Below are 15,673 nucleotides of genomic sequence, written 5' to 3' on the forward strand. Positions count from 1 at the left end.
AGTGTTGGCTCAAGTGAAAAGTTTATAAATTGGAAAAGTAACAAAATACCAGAATGAACTATAGATATATAAAGGTGTATTTCAGTGTTCCCTTCTTTCTCATATGCACTCCTCTTAAGAATCCTAGACACCAATCCCTTACACCTGTGAAAATCCTATTGCATCACCGCACTGGGGCAAAGAGCTGTCCATGTGGATTCAGCTGCAGCTTGGGGGTCTCAGAACGTACGTTCTTTGCATAAAGGACAATGGTCCCATCTGTATTTGTACAACATGCAGCTTAATGGCACCCCAACCCTGACTGAGTTATCTGGGAGCTACCACTGTACAAATAATAACAATGGTGGCTGTTGCAGAGGACAGCTGGATTCACTATACCACATGCTGACTCAAAGGGTTATATGACCTCAAGTCTTCTAAAGCTGAGCAAGCCTTGTAAAGTCAGTCTGCATTCACAAACTTGTGCTGAGTTAAGGTCTCACATGGAAAAGGTGAAAGTCTGGTTTCAGATGGTTTCCACCCTATGCCAGGTTATGGTTAGATGCTTCAGAATGAAAGCAAAATTGAGGGTGGGTAAAGCATGCAATGGAACAAAAAGACAAGACATTTGGTTGAACCCCATACAAACCAAAACCAACAAGCATCCCAGTACTCTGATCTCACCCTGCTGCCTAGACTCGAAATAGAAGACATGATAACATTTTTACTGCAGGAAGATTAAAATGAGCTGAGGTCAGGATTACAAATACTTCCTATAAGTTCAGTTTTTTTTTAAATTCATGTAAGTATTCTAGAATAGTTGGAAGTGAAATGACAGCAAGTTCATGCAGATCCGAGAGAAATATGGGTTTTAAAAATGAGGGTCACCCTTCAAAATGAAGAGGATGGGTGAGGGCTTAATTTGAATCTAAATGGTAAATTCCCAAGAGTAAGAGTCAAGATTTTGTTAATGATACAGGAGAATTTGTAAAATTACTTTTATATTGTTCCCCGAAAATAGAGAAGCAAAACAAACATCTGATCAAAAAGCCACATTATGGGCCATTGAAATAGAATCCACAGATACTTGGCAGAAAACGTGAATTTGAAAGTGCATCTCCTCCTGAACCTTAATCAGGGCCTCTCACTCAAAATTTATGATAATGAAAACACCATCACTAGAGAGAGGGAAATATTAATAACTCATTTCAGAGTCCTTAAAAAGTCTTTTCCTTAGAGGTTATGTTAAGAAAAAAGTCCCAGCATTTTATGGCAGAATACAGATGTTTCTTATTACAAGCTAAATTTGATGTCTGATTTTAAAATACTATGGAGGATATTTTTATAATTGGTACAAAAATAGAAGTAGGTCAGTCTCATCAACAAATTCTAGACTTCACTGCCATTCAAAAAACCTAAGTTCACTTCCATTCCCTGTTGATACCCCAGGCCAGTAGAGATTTGGAACAAACATTAATTACCTTGTTTTATTTGCTGCAATGGAAGAGAAAAGCAAACGTATTGTGAAGGTCCTCTCAGGGTTAGAAGAATTTAATTTTGATAGGAAGCAAACTTCTGCTTTGAGAGTAGATTTCCCAATCTCTATGCCATGTTTTCATTGTTTCGCTTTCAGTAGCTTCTCTATTTTTCTCTCTTTCTCTGTTGGTTGCCTCTTTTGACCTTTGTCTGTCCTTCCAACTCCAACAAGGCAACTTCTGTAAAAGGCAACAAGGCATTTCTGTAGAAGTTGGGTGGCACATTAATCCCTGGTGTAACTCCATTGAGGTCAGTGAGATATAAATTATATATATATGTATTCCACTCAACTATTTTATAAAGGTACTGGAAGATTATATGGTTGCTTAAAAGGGGTATATGGTATACTTAAATGGAGTTCAAGCAAGCCCAAAGGTCTTTGTGCACAGATCTAATTACATGATCAGGGTCTATGTATATAATTAGCCTATTCAACAAACAAAAGATGGTTAAACAATCATGATTAGTCAACATGCTCTGTTATAGACAAACTATTGTTTCCTTGTTTCAGAAGCCGAATATTTTCTTTGTAATTTAGTTATGAGAAAGAAGAATTTTACACTAAAAGACTTTTCTTTAGCTTACTTACATAACGTTTAAATGAACTAACATTCATATATTCTCATCAGATATATAGTCCATATGCTAATAATCTATACACTAACATACTCCTTTACACTATAAATATCTGTCCCATCTTATTTTGCTTTTGATCCCAACATAGTCACCTGCCACACATAGGCATAAGGTCATTAAAGAACCTGTAGCAGTCATGTTATCACAAAGTTCTTTCCAGTTTCTCATCACCATAAAGCTGTCCTCTTTTCCTAAGCAAACAGTTGCCATGTTATGTTGCAGACTATATGGATGTTAAACTTTTTTAAAAAGAATAATCTAGTATTGTTCTGATTAAAGCCCAAATGGATCGGCCATAATGTTTAGGATTTTTAAAACGTGTTCTCCAACAATTTCAAGATATACATTTTAGGAGATCAGTTTTGTATTTGTTTGACATGTAATTAATATGTTCTTTTCAAGTCAAATTGTAGTCACAAATAATTCCCAAGAAAATAACATTCTGTGTACATGCAGAAAGGCAACAGAGTCCATTGGTTGAGTACAGTGCTGGGACTCAGGAATCCTCATATTCCTAATCTGGCTGTTTTAATTGACTCAAAGTGGCCTTGTACAAATGACTAATCTCTCTGGGGTGTTGCAGTGCTTCATGTTGCAACACCTAACTTTTAGGCACCTAGAAAATGACAAGAACAACCCTGTGATCCACAAAGCTTGAGTAGGGAATACCCTCTCCTGGAATCCAGTGGCTTAGGTGCCTAAATTGTTTCTTATGAGAATTAATTAAGCTCCTGCCTCACTGCACAAAATGGCCAGAAGATGATCTTATTATATAACTTTTAGCCTACTGGTTAAAGCACTCAGCTGGGTTGTGGGAGACCCAGGTTCAACCCACCCATCAGGCTAAGAAAGGATTTGAACAGGGATCTCCAGGAGAGAGCTTTAACCACTGAGCCACTGGATCATCTGATGTAGGGATCCCTCAGTTTCTCCTGTTGAAGCTGTTCCACTATGTATAAATACTTGAGTCACTGGGTGAGAGAGAGAGAGAAAATTACTGTATAGCCTTGTGGGTAGGGTACCCACCTAGGAGGTGTGAGACTCAGGGTCCCATCCCCCTGCTCCAATGACTAAATATTTATATACAGAAGAACAGCTTCAACAGGAGAGACTGAAGAAAGCCCATATCAGAATATTTCATAGCTCAGTAGTTAGAGCACCCCTGAGAGGTGGGAGATGCTTGTTAATGTCCTTTCTTCCCCTTTGCTTGAAGGGAATTGAACCTGCATCTCCCTCATCCCAGATGAGTACAAATCACGGGGCTAAGAGTTATTCATTTGACTGGGGCCCAATCTGGTATGTGGCCTCTAAGCACATCTACCAGATCTGGTCCCACACATGAGATATGCGGACGAATGCCTGTCTTCCCTCTATTTGTGGATCTCTCTGGAGCTTAGGCAGGAGACAGGTGTCTGGACACCCAGCATGCGTGCTCAGAGGGAGAAACTTAGGTGCTGAGGGAACTTTTAACCTGAAAATTTAGGCACCAAGTAAGTTTAGGCACCCACAGGATTCAGTGGGAGTTTTGTAGACCACAGTTGAGCCTGGGACTGGGACACAGACTTAAACCCAAACTAAACCCTGCATTTATACCTCTAAGTTCCTTTGTGGATCTGGGCCTCAGTGTTTTAGTTTGCCCATCTGTAAAATGGAGATGATATTCCTTATTCAATTCACATGGGTGTTGTGAGGATTTCTTTGAAGATGAAAGAAGTTATTTAATCTCTTCCATCAATGTTCAATTTAACATCATCTTTGTTCTTTTCTAGTCATTTTTATCTAATGAGATCTGAAGAGTTGGCAAGGTAATGAAGTGTTCTTTCAGCATTAAAGAGTCCAGTTCAAACTAGCTAATTACTGTCAAGTCCCAAATTTCAACTCCTCATCCAAATTACACTGTCAGCCTAGTGAATGATTAAGAGCTGTAGGTATGATGCATTTGTTTCTCGCTCTTGGTGACTAGACGATTTGTGGGATTGGCATATCATATGTAATCACAGAGTCACTGTCACATAATTTAAGGCCAGAAGGGACCACCAGATCACCTAGTCCTGTGGTTCTCAACCTATTTATCATTGTGGGCCACAGGTTGAGAACCACAGCGCCCTGCCCGCCCCCCGACCCCTATGCCCAGCGCCTTCTACCCAGACACCTCCACAAAGTGGGGCCAAGAGTGGAGCCCTGGGAGGGAGGCCTGGCGGCAGGGCCCCCAGGCCCTGCTGTGCAGGGCCGGGCGGCATCCCCGACACCGGACCCAGCCACTCGGGCCAGGTCGCAGGGCAGCCGGGCAGCAGCCCAGAACCCAAACCTGGGGCTGTCTCACAGCCCTGATGCCAACCTCAGACCCTCTGCATGGCCAGCCAGATTCTGCAGGGCTGGCCAGGCAGTAGCACCGGACCCCACCACATAGGGCGTGCTGGGCCAGCAGCTCCAGACCCTGTGGGGCCGGCTTGGCAGCAGCCCCGGACCCCACCACATGGGGCCAGCCAGTGACCCCAATCTTGCTGTGCCATGCCGCACCCTGCCCGGCCGGGCAGCCCGGACCCCGAGGCGCTGGATGGCCAGGCAGCCAGTAACCTGGACCCCCAGAGCCTGCGGCCTTTAGCACACAGCTGGGCTGCATCTGTGTGCTAATTGGGCCGCATGTGGCCCATGGCCCACGGGTTGAGAACCGCTGGCCTAGTCTGATCTCCTGTATAACACAGGCCACCAACATCACCCAGCAACTGCACACTAAACCCAACAACCAAAATAAACCCAAAGTATTACAGCCAAATAGAGAGTAGACTATTATGTACTACAGGCAGAGAATAGGAAGGACTGAGATCCCTGCAATGGCAGGGAAATGATTAAGTGAGAGAAACCCAGATAATCCTGGCAACTGACCCGCATCCCATGCTGCAGAGAAAGTCAAGAAATCCCCAAGATTACTACCAATCTGACCTGAGGGAAAATTCTTGCTGGACCCCACAGATGGTGATCAATTAGACTCATGAGCATGTAAGCAAGAACCAGCCAGCCAAGCACTTGAGAGAGAGAATGCTTGGTGCCACCTCAGAGCCCTGGCCCACCCCATCCAATGTCCCATCTCCAGCTGTTGACATCCCTAATCCTTCAGAGGAAGAAGATTTAAAAACAAAAACCCACACAATACATCGGGGGGAGGAATCACTTCCTGACTCCTGCAGATGGCCTGTGGAAATCCTGAAGCATGACCTTCAGGAACAAAAGACATACACTGGAAGTGAACCCCAGGGCTGCTGAACCCAGCCCCCCACCACCATAAGCAATCCTGTCATGCAATCCCATTCATAAATTTATCCAGCTCTCTTAAGTTGTCTGGCCCCACACAACTCTTATTTGGAGGCTGTTCCAGAATCTCATCCCTCTGATGGTTAGAACCCATCTTCTAATTTCTAGTCTGAATTTATTTATGACCAGTGTATAGCTGTTTGTTCTTGTGCCAATGTTGCCTTTTGGTTAAGTGGCTCTTTACCCTCCCTGGTATTACCCCCTAATGTATTTATAGAGAGCAATCAGATCCCCTCTCAGCCTTCTTTTTGTGATATTAAACTAGCCAAGCTCTTCCAGTCTCCTCTCATAAGACAAGTCTTCCATCCCTCTGATCAGCCTAGTAGCTCTTCTCTGTACCTGTTCCAGTTTGAATTCATCTTTTTTGGTACCCAGAATTCCAAATGGGGTCTTACTAATGCCATGTACAATGGCATTAATTCTTCAATATCTCTACGGGAAATGCTTCTCCTGATATATCCTAGGATCACATTTGTTTTTTTTCACAACTGCATCGCATTGCTGGCTCATAGTCATCCTGTAATTGGCCCGAACACCTTGCTCGCTCTCCTCCTCGTCACTCCCAACTGATGAGCCCCAAGCTGGTAGTAGAAATTCTTATTGTTAGACCACAAGTTGGTGACCTTGCACTTTGTGCTATTAAATTTCATCCCATTTATGTCTCTCCAGTCTTCGAGATCATCTAGATGTTCCTGTGTAACGTTCCAATTCTCCTCTTTATTGACTATGCCTCCTAACTTTGTATCATCAGCAAATTTCATTGTGACACTCCTACTTTTTGTGCCAAGATCATTATTGAAAATATTGAATAAGATTGGTCCCAAGTCCAATCCTTGAGGAACTCCAGTAGTAACCTCCACAGTGCTTCCCATACATTGCAAGGCTCCTTCTCTGTATTTTCTAAATGACTAGATTTTTAAAATGTAAAAATCATTGCTTCAAATCCAGTACAGGTTGGTGCTAAGTAAAAATTGTTTCCGTCTAGTAATTGTTGGCAGCCAAAGATCCATCAAAGTTGCTTTCCATTTAATGGGAATAACTTCTGTTCACTGTATGTCATTTTACTTAATTCTAGAAAATGTGATATACTGTTCTCTTTTGTATGGCTGAACATGTAACACCACATTTAATCTAAATCTGTCCCAGAAGGCTAAACTCTCCTATTGAATTTTTCAGTCCTCTTAAGAACATTACTGTGAATATTAACGCAATTAATCCATGACCAAATATCAAAAATTGTTGGATATTTATTACCAAATGATGGTTTGGTAATCCTCCTGGGGCTTCTTACTGGAAATGGTCACCCAAAAAGAAATGAATTAATCTCTTGTCTGCTGGTAGCTGCTTGTCTATTGGTAACCTCACATTGGAAAAAAAGAAAAAAAAGCCCAACTATTGAGGAATGGTACAAAAAAATATGGGAGATTGTGGTTACGGAGAAATGAATACACCAATTATATACCCAGGAAAATAGAAAGAGGACAGCTGGATAGTTAGATCATAGAATCATAGAATCATAGAATTCAAGATCAGAAGGGACCATTATGATCATCTAGTCTGACCTCCTGCAAGATGCAGGCCACATAAGCCGATCCACCCACTCCTTTAGCAAGTGACCCCTGCCCCATGCTTCGGAGGAAGGCGAAAAACCTCCAGGGCCACTGCCAATCTACCCTGGAGGAAAATTCCTTCCCGACCCCAAATATGGCGGTCAGCTGAACCCCGAGCATGCGGGCAAGACTCTCCAGCCATACCCCCTGTAAAAAGGTTAAGAATATCATATCATTGACCCATTGTACTATTTACCAGTGTGGCACTTAATTGACCTATTGACTAAGCCCGTTATCCTATCATACCATCTCCTCCATAAACTTATCTAGCTTAATCTTAAAGTCATGGAGGTCCTTCGCCCCCACTATTTCCCTCGGTAGGCTGTTCCAGTATTGCACTCCCCTGATGGTTAGAAACCTTCGTCTAATTTCAAGCCTAAATTTCCTGACTGACAATTTATATCCGTTTGTCCTCGTGTCCACATTAGCACTGAGCTGAAATAATTCCTCTCCTTCCCTGGTATTTATCCCTCTGATATATTTAAAGAGTGCAATCATATCTCCTCTTATCCTTCTTTTGGTTAAGGAAAACAAACCGAGCTCCTCAAGTCTCCTTTCATACGACAGGCCTTCCATTCCTCGGATCATTCTAGTGGCCCTTCTTTGTACCCGTTCCAGTTTGAATTCATCCTTCTTAAACATGGGAGACCAAAACTGCACACAATACTCCAAATGAGGTCTCACCAACGCCTTATATAACGGGACTAGCACCTCCTTATCCCTACTAGAAATACCTCGCCTAATGCATCCCAAGACCGCATTAGCTTTTTTAACGGCCACATCACATTGCCTACTCATAGTCATCCTACGATCAACCAGGACTCCTAGGTCCTTCTCCTCCTCCGTTACTTCCAACTGGTGCGTCCCTAGCTTATAACTAAAATTCTTATTAGTCATCCCTAAATGCATAACCTTACACTTCTCACTATTGAATTTCATCCTGTTACTAATACTCCAGTTTACAAGGTCGTCCAAATCTCCCTGGAGGATATCCCGATCCTTTTCCGAGTTGGCAATACCTCCCAACTTGGTGTCATCCGCAAACTTTATCAGCCCACTCCTACTCTTGGTTCCCAGGTCAGCAATAAATAGATTGAATAAAATCGGACCCAAAACCGAACCTTGAGGAACTCCACTGGTAACCCCCCTCCAACCCGACAGTTCCCCCTTCAATACTACCCTCTGCAGTCTCCCCTTTAACCAGCTCCTTATCCACCTCTGGATTTTCATTTCGATCCCCATCTTTTCCAATTTAACCAGTAATTCCTCATGCGGTACCGTATCAAACGCCTTACTGAAATCCAGATATATTAGATCCACCGCATTTCCCTTGTCTAAAAAATCTGTTACTTTCTCAAAGAAGGATATCAGGTTGGTTTGGCACGATCTACCTTTCGTAAATCCATGCTGTAATCTATCCCAGTTGCCATCGGCCTCATGCTCCGTAACCACTCTCTCTTTTAAAAATTTTTCCATGACTTTGCATACTACAGATGTTAAACTAACTGGCCTGTAGTTACCCGGGTCACTTTTTTTCCCCTTCTTGAATATAGGAACTACATTAGCTAATCTCCAGTCAAACGGTACAATCCCCGAATTTAGAGATTTATTAAAAATCATCGCTAACGGGCTAGCAATATCACTCGCCAATTCCCTTAATATTCTAGGATGAAGATTATCCGGGCCCCCTGATTTACTTCCGTTAAGATGTTCAAGTTTGGCTTCTACCTCAGATACCGTAATGTCTACCCCCATATCTTCATTCCCAGCGGTCCCTCTATCACTATTCCTTAGCCCTTCATTAGCCTCATTAAAGACCGAGGCAAAATATTCGTTCAGATATTGTGCCATTCCAAGATTATCCCTAATCTCCACTCCGTTTAAAGTTTTAAGCGGTCCCACTTCTTCTTTCTTGGTTTTCTTCCTATTTATATGGCTAAAAAACCTTTTGCTATTGGTTTTAATCCCCTTTGCTAGGTCCATCTCCACCCGTCGCTTTGCCTTTCTCACTGCTTCCCTACACCCTCTGACCTCAATAAGGTAGGTTTCTTTGCTGATCCCTCCCATTTTCCACTCCTGGTACGCTTTCTGTTTTTTCTTAATGACCCCTCTAAGACGCTTGCTCATCCAGCTCGGTCTAAAACTGCTACCTACGAGCCGTTTTCCCTTTCTCGGGATACATGCCTCTGACAACTCCTGCAACTTCAACCTGAAGTAACCCCAGGCGTCATCTGCCTTTAGATCCCTAAATATGTTAGTCCAGTCCACTTCCCTAACTAGTCGCCTTAATTTAGTAAAGTTAGCCCTTTTGAAATCGTAAACCCTAGTCTCAGATGCAATATTGATTATCCTCTCATTTATTTTGAAACGAATTAGCTCATGATCACTCGAGCCAAGGTTGTCCCCTACAACTATTTCCTCAACAAGGTCCTCGTTACTCACCAAAATCAGATCTAAAATGGCATCCCCCCTCGTCGGTTCAGCAACCACTTGATGAAGGAATTCATCAGCTATCACGTCTAGGAAAAGCTGAGCCCTATTATTATTACTAGCATTTGTTTCCCAATCTATATCCGGGAAGTTAAAGTCCCCCATGATCAAGCAGTTCCTATTAGTATTTACCTCCTTAAAAACATTAAAGAGCTCTCTATCCGTCTCCAAGCTAGATCCCGGCGGTCTATAGCACACCCCAATCACTATCCCAGGTGAGGCTCTGGTAGTTTTCTTCCCCAATGTGACCATTGCCCAGACAGACTCCGTATTATCCATTGCATTGCTAGTTATTTCATTACATTTCACCTCATTATTGATATACAATGCTACTCCCCCACCTTTACCTTTGCATCGGTCTTTCCTAAACAGCACATACCCTTCCATACCTGTACTCCAGTCATGGCTACCGTTCCACCATGTTTCGGTTATTCCTACGATATCCGGTTTCAATTCTCGGACCAGGAGCTCCAGTTCCTCCATTTTATTACCTAAGCTTCTCACATTGGTGAACAAACAGCCTAATTTTTGCTGATGGGCTCCTCTCACTCTTTTCACCCAACTCAGTAGGGACACAGTACTACCAGTATGACCTGTAGATCTAGTATCCGTCCCCCCCCTCTTCCTTACACCTAACCGTCCCCCTCTGTCTATATCTGTTGTTATCTTGTTGTTCTCACTCCCAATGTATAAATTTGGCGTGGAGAGCACCAGGACCTCTCCCAACCGGCTCCCCCCAAAGATATTTGGTTACCTTTTATTCAGTAGTCAAAATACATTCACCTGTGAAAACAAACAAAAAACAGTACACCTGTCCAATTTTTTTTAATATTAACATTTGATAGACATACCTGGTCTTTTAAATATGTGTGTATAGAGATTTCACTCAATTTAATAAAATCACTAGAAATTACATAGGTGTTGTGGTGATGCTGACTCTGTAATATGGTAACACCCTGTTAAATAGAAAGATCTGATCACTATCTTCCTGAATAATGTCTCTTTAAACAAAAGCTAACTGTAGTAATGATTGTTTTGTTTATTATATTTATATGGCAAGGATTTGTAAAATTCTTAAAACTTCCTAAATAAATAGTTAAAAAATTAAGACAATTATTCATACCATTTTCTTCAGGAATATTCATATAACCTTTGAGTATGTAAGTTCTGGATATAATTTTTGTCTCTGTTCAGTTGAAAATGTTACTACCAATGGGTGGCAATGTGGCTAGTGATTAGAGCGTAAGACATGAATTGCAGTGTGACCTTGGGACATTCACTTAGCATCTGACTTTCAAATATGTTGTACACCTAGAATTCTCATTGCCTTTGGTTTTGGGTACCCAGTAGAGTCCTGCAAATCTGCAGATATCTGCTTTATATCCGCGGACCATTGATTGGATGCGGATACAAATTTTGTATCAGTGCAGGGCTCTAGTACTCAGCACTTCTTATAAACTTTACTTCTATAGCCTTATTTACAGTAGGGAAATGTTTGAAAAGTTCCCTACCATTGTAAATATTAGTTCAGCTGAATTGACCGTGGCAATGTTGGGAGCCAGTGACCTCCTCTCGCCTGTCCCCATTGTGGTCTTCCATGACAGCTTGTATAGGACTAGGATAGACACACTTTCTGCAGTTTGTAGGAAGTGTGCTGGCATCCCAGTAGATAAAGCACTGAGTGAGACTTGAGCGACCTTCATTCTGTTCCCAGCTCTGGCACCGGCCTGCTGTGTGATCCTGGGCAAGTCACTTCCTTCTCTGTGCCCTAGTTTCTCCATTTGTAAAATGGAGATAATTATACTTGTATTGTAAGTGTTTTGAGCTCTAGGGATGAAAAACACTACATACGTATTATTATTATTATTATCCCTGCCTGGCGTTTCCCCGGCAGTTCCTCAACACTGCTCCATATGGGGTTTCAATGGGCCTTGCACTGGAACAGGGGAAAATTTCAGCCTAAATGAAGAAAAGAGGAAGAAATTTATATATAACCTCCATGTGTTTGTTGGACTGTTAAAAGCCGAGTTTATTATATTTCTGAGATTAGATCAAGCTGCAGCTACTGTGCTTGACCACAGTCCAAAAGCAATTTTTGTATATACATTTAACAAACTTTGGTTCAGCTGTTTGTATGTGGAGAATATAGTAAAAATATATTAGAGGGCACAGGAGCTACCTATACATGTGCCCTGAAGAGTTAGGTGGCAGAAATCTGCACTAACTGTAGTATGAGAGTGGTCACCCTATGGGAGAAATGCCCTCATACTTAAAACACTGGACTGGCATTCCAGTTAGCTGGCTTCAAGTCCTGACTGCCACAGTTGCCTTGTGAAGGCTGTGCCCCATTTGTACAATGAGGATACAGGAGAACCTCCAAGTTATGAACACTGTGGGAATGGACGTTGTGCGTAACTCTGAACAAAACATGATGGTTGTTCTTTCAAAAGTTTACAACTGAACCTTGACTCAATACAGCTTTGAAACTTTACTATGCAGAAGAAAAATGCTGCTTTTAACCATCTTAATTTAAATGAAACAAGCACAGAAACAGTTTCCTTACCTTATCAAATCTTTTTTTTAAACTTTCCCTTTATTGTGTGTAGTAGTTTACATTTAACACAGTACTGCATTGTATTTGATTTTTTTTCCCTTTTTTTTTTTTGGTCTCTTCTGCTGCCTGATTGTGTACTTCCGATTCTAAATAAGGTATGTGGTTCACCAGTCAGTTTGGAACTCTGGTCATAACTCTGAGGTTCTGCTGCAATGGTATAATACTGCTCTACCTCACAGGGTTGTTGTAAGAGTAAATTCATTAACATTTGTGAGGCACTCAGCTACAATGGTGATGGAATAATATAACTAGACAGTTAGCTGTAGCCCTAAATAGAAAGCATTACAATATCTTTATCCAGGGGTGACAAAGATATTTATACCTGTTCAGAGATCTGTATCAGAGAGGAAAGTTGCATTGTCCTGGCCAGGCAAAGTTGGTAAATTTCTATCTTCAGTGTTCCAGCAGAGTCCAAATGTAATAATTTTTAGGATACAGTGCAAGATATTTGTTTACTCTCTCATTCTTAATTTGGAACCACAGCCAGACAGTATTTATCCCAGCAGTGGGAGAGGCTCATAGAGGCAGGGATGAGTTTGATTTGTGCCTACTGTTAGCAACATTTCATTTTAATATCCAAGGTCAAAATTTATAAACCTGGATATTGGATATTGTTTGTTTCTACTATGTTCATGGAACAAGGACTTTGTGTATATTCCTTGTAAATAAATGGGATTGTATCAAAGAAATACCTGACTGGCGTCCTTAATTTCTCCTAACAAACAACCCAGAAAGCCCTCAGTATTGGCTAACCTTTGGGCCTAAAAGCGGCAGCAATACTTAATCTACATTTTTCCTGATATAGCTTAAATCTATAACTTCATTTTTTATCCTGATTGACTAATGAAAAATATTTCCTTTGTCTTTCTTATCTATTTAAACTGTAAGCTCTAAAGGGCGGGGACTGACTCTTACTATATGTAGCACAATGGGTCCTGGATCTCCATTAGGGCCTGTACACGAGTAATACAAATCATAAAACTGTCTCTTGTTCATGTAATTCATTTACCAATCTGAAGACAGTTTGCATTTTTCCCTGAGTCTTTTCTTTGGAATGAACATCCCCAGTTCTTTCCACCTTTCCTCATATGTCTAATTTTCCAGGTCTTTCATCTTGCCATTTTATGCCCTCTCTCCATTTTTTCTTTTCTTCGTAAATATGGTGCAAAGAACTGAACTTTCTAGTCTAGCCTGTTCAATACAGGTTTTTATACCACACTCATCACCGTAGTATTTGAGTACCTTCCAATAGTACACTAAGTAATGTGACTACACATCTGTCATCTGTGGGTTGTTTTCTGATTCTCTCCCCAGAGGCTACATGTGCAGTGGAGTGTCTTGTTTTGGTAAACTGTTTTTTAGTAGTGTTATTTTTATTTATTAAATAGTTATACCTGTTGCTGTGTGTTTATATTAGAGAAGGACAGGTCAAAGAATGTGCCTTGCACTTGGAGAGGAAGGTTGTGAGGTTTGTGATGGTTCTTTGTTCGTGGAGGAGTCTGCACCACAGTTTCCAACCACCCCCAGAAAAAGTTCTGCCTCCCGTACAAATGTGCTCTTATTGTTGAGAGTTCCATTGTGCCAGAGGAGCATAGGTGTTGACTGTGGTCTTCACCCTGGAGCTTTAGACAGTCTTTTAGGTATTCTGCGCACCGGCAATGGAGCACTTAGAAAATAAGGACTTCTGCAGCAGAGGCCTAGCTAGTGCTGAGTAACATGGAATAATTATCTCACTTGTTTCACGTGACTTTTTTTTTCTTTTGCAACAGTGCCTCATTGTTATCAGTTTCTATTACAGTTTGAAATTATAGTACCATCTAGTGGTCATCTCTGGATTTTTATATGGATGGGAGTATGAGAGAGGGAGTAGAATTGTCAAGATGGCCACTTAGTTAGGCAACAGTTTGTTGTAATGAAATATACTGCTGATCTTACTTCCTGATTCTTGTCCGTTTCATACTCTGCCAGTCTACAGCACTGCAGCTCTGTGGGACTACTGCTTAGCTAGAGTTCCCTTATTTTATATTTCTACATTTAATCATTCTTTCCTTCTTGAACTACTTTACATTTTTCTTAATTTATTCTAATTTAATTTCAGACCATTTTTCTCATCTATCGAGCTCATGTTGTGTTTTATTTCTATCCTCTAATATTTCTGCATAGCATACCTCCAATGCTGAATAATATTGTACCCAGACCATCATTTAGTAGTGGTCCAACTTTCCCTCTAGTATTTTCTTATCTTCTGATTACATTTAAACTAATCTTTCTTATCTAAACACTTTAGATAACATTAACTAATTTTGCTTTTTATGTTGCCTTTTTCTTTTAACTGTGTATATGTATACAATGTATTATACACAAACACACACACACACACACTCTCAACTTACCTTCCACGTCATCATTCCCCTTATAAAGTTCTTTTTTACCCAAAGATATTTGATTAACTCTGTGTGATGTCATACTGACTTTTTGTCCTTCTATTTTCCTTTTTCAATTTAATTTGTCTGTCTCTAAATTATGGTGTCTTTCAGGATACTCCAGCTTTTTGCCCATACTCATGAATTGTAATATTTTCTCTCATTGCTGCTCCATACACACTAATACTGTATTCCTAATTCCTCAAAATTTATTTTCCTGTAACCTAATGCAGTTATACTGCAGTGTCTTCAGTCCTCAGTCTGGTGAGCATTCAAGTACTTCAAAATTAATAGCACCAGATCTGGTATAGTTTACTTATAAAATGTCTCCTGAAGGAGGAGGGACCTGATATTCCTTAAAACATTCAGAAACATTATCTGAAGTGATATTTTTAAGTAATTAATATATAGCAACATCCTCCTCAATGTCTAAGTAGTCTTAGTGGCAGAAGCATTTGTCGTACGTCATTTCTGGATGCCTGGAATAAATATCACCAAGAGTACATTTGCTTTTTCTTATCTGAAAGATCTGTGTGTCATCTTCGCCAACACTTAATAGCACAATCTGCGGATATCTGGAAGCAATCTGTGGACAGTTTGGTAACTATTGCAGAGTTCTCATTGATTAACTTAGACCAAGATGTAGAAAGACCAAGACTAGACCATTTTTTTCATTTTTCACTATACTTTATGTTCATCTTGTTCAACCAGCAGCATGCTCAGTAAGATTGTTGTTAGGACTACCATTATACCCCATACTAAAAACATTGCTCTCTACTGTTAACTACATATTTCTAGAGAAATGAAGAGGATGTGTCAGCTTTTATGTGATTGGCCATCCAGATAGTTTTAAATCACATTGCTTTAACCAAATGATTTAATTGGGGTTGGTCCTGCTTTGAGCAGGGGGTTGGACTAGATGACCTCCTGAGGTCTCTTCCAACCTAATCTTCTATGATTCTAAATCAGGATCCTGCAGGACATTGCCTCATTCCATGTGCACCTTAGAAGATACATATATTCACTGTGCATCTAAATTAAAAACACATACATATACAATGGAGCCTTCCTTC

The sequence above is a fragment of the Mauremys mutica genome, chromosome 6 (genome assembly GCF_020497125.1).
Source record: "Mauremys mutica isolate MM-2020 ecotype Southern chromosome 6, ASM2049712v1, whole genome shotgun sequence".
Lineage (NCBI taxonomy): Eukaryota > Metazoa > Chordata > Testudines > Geoemydidae > Mauremys > Mauremys mutica.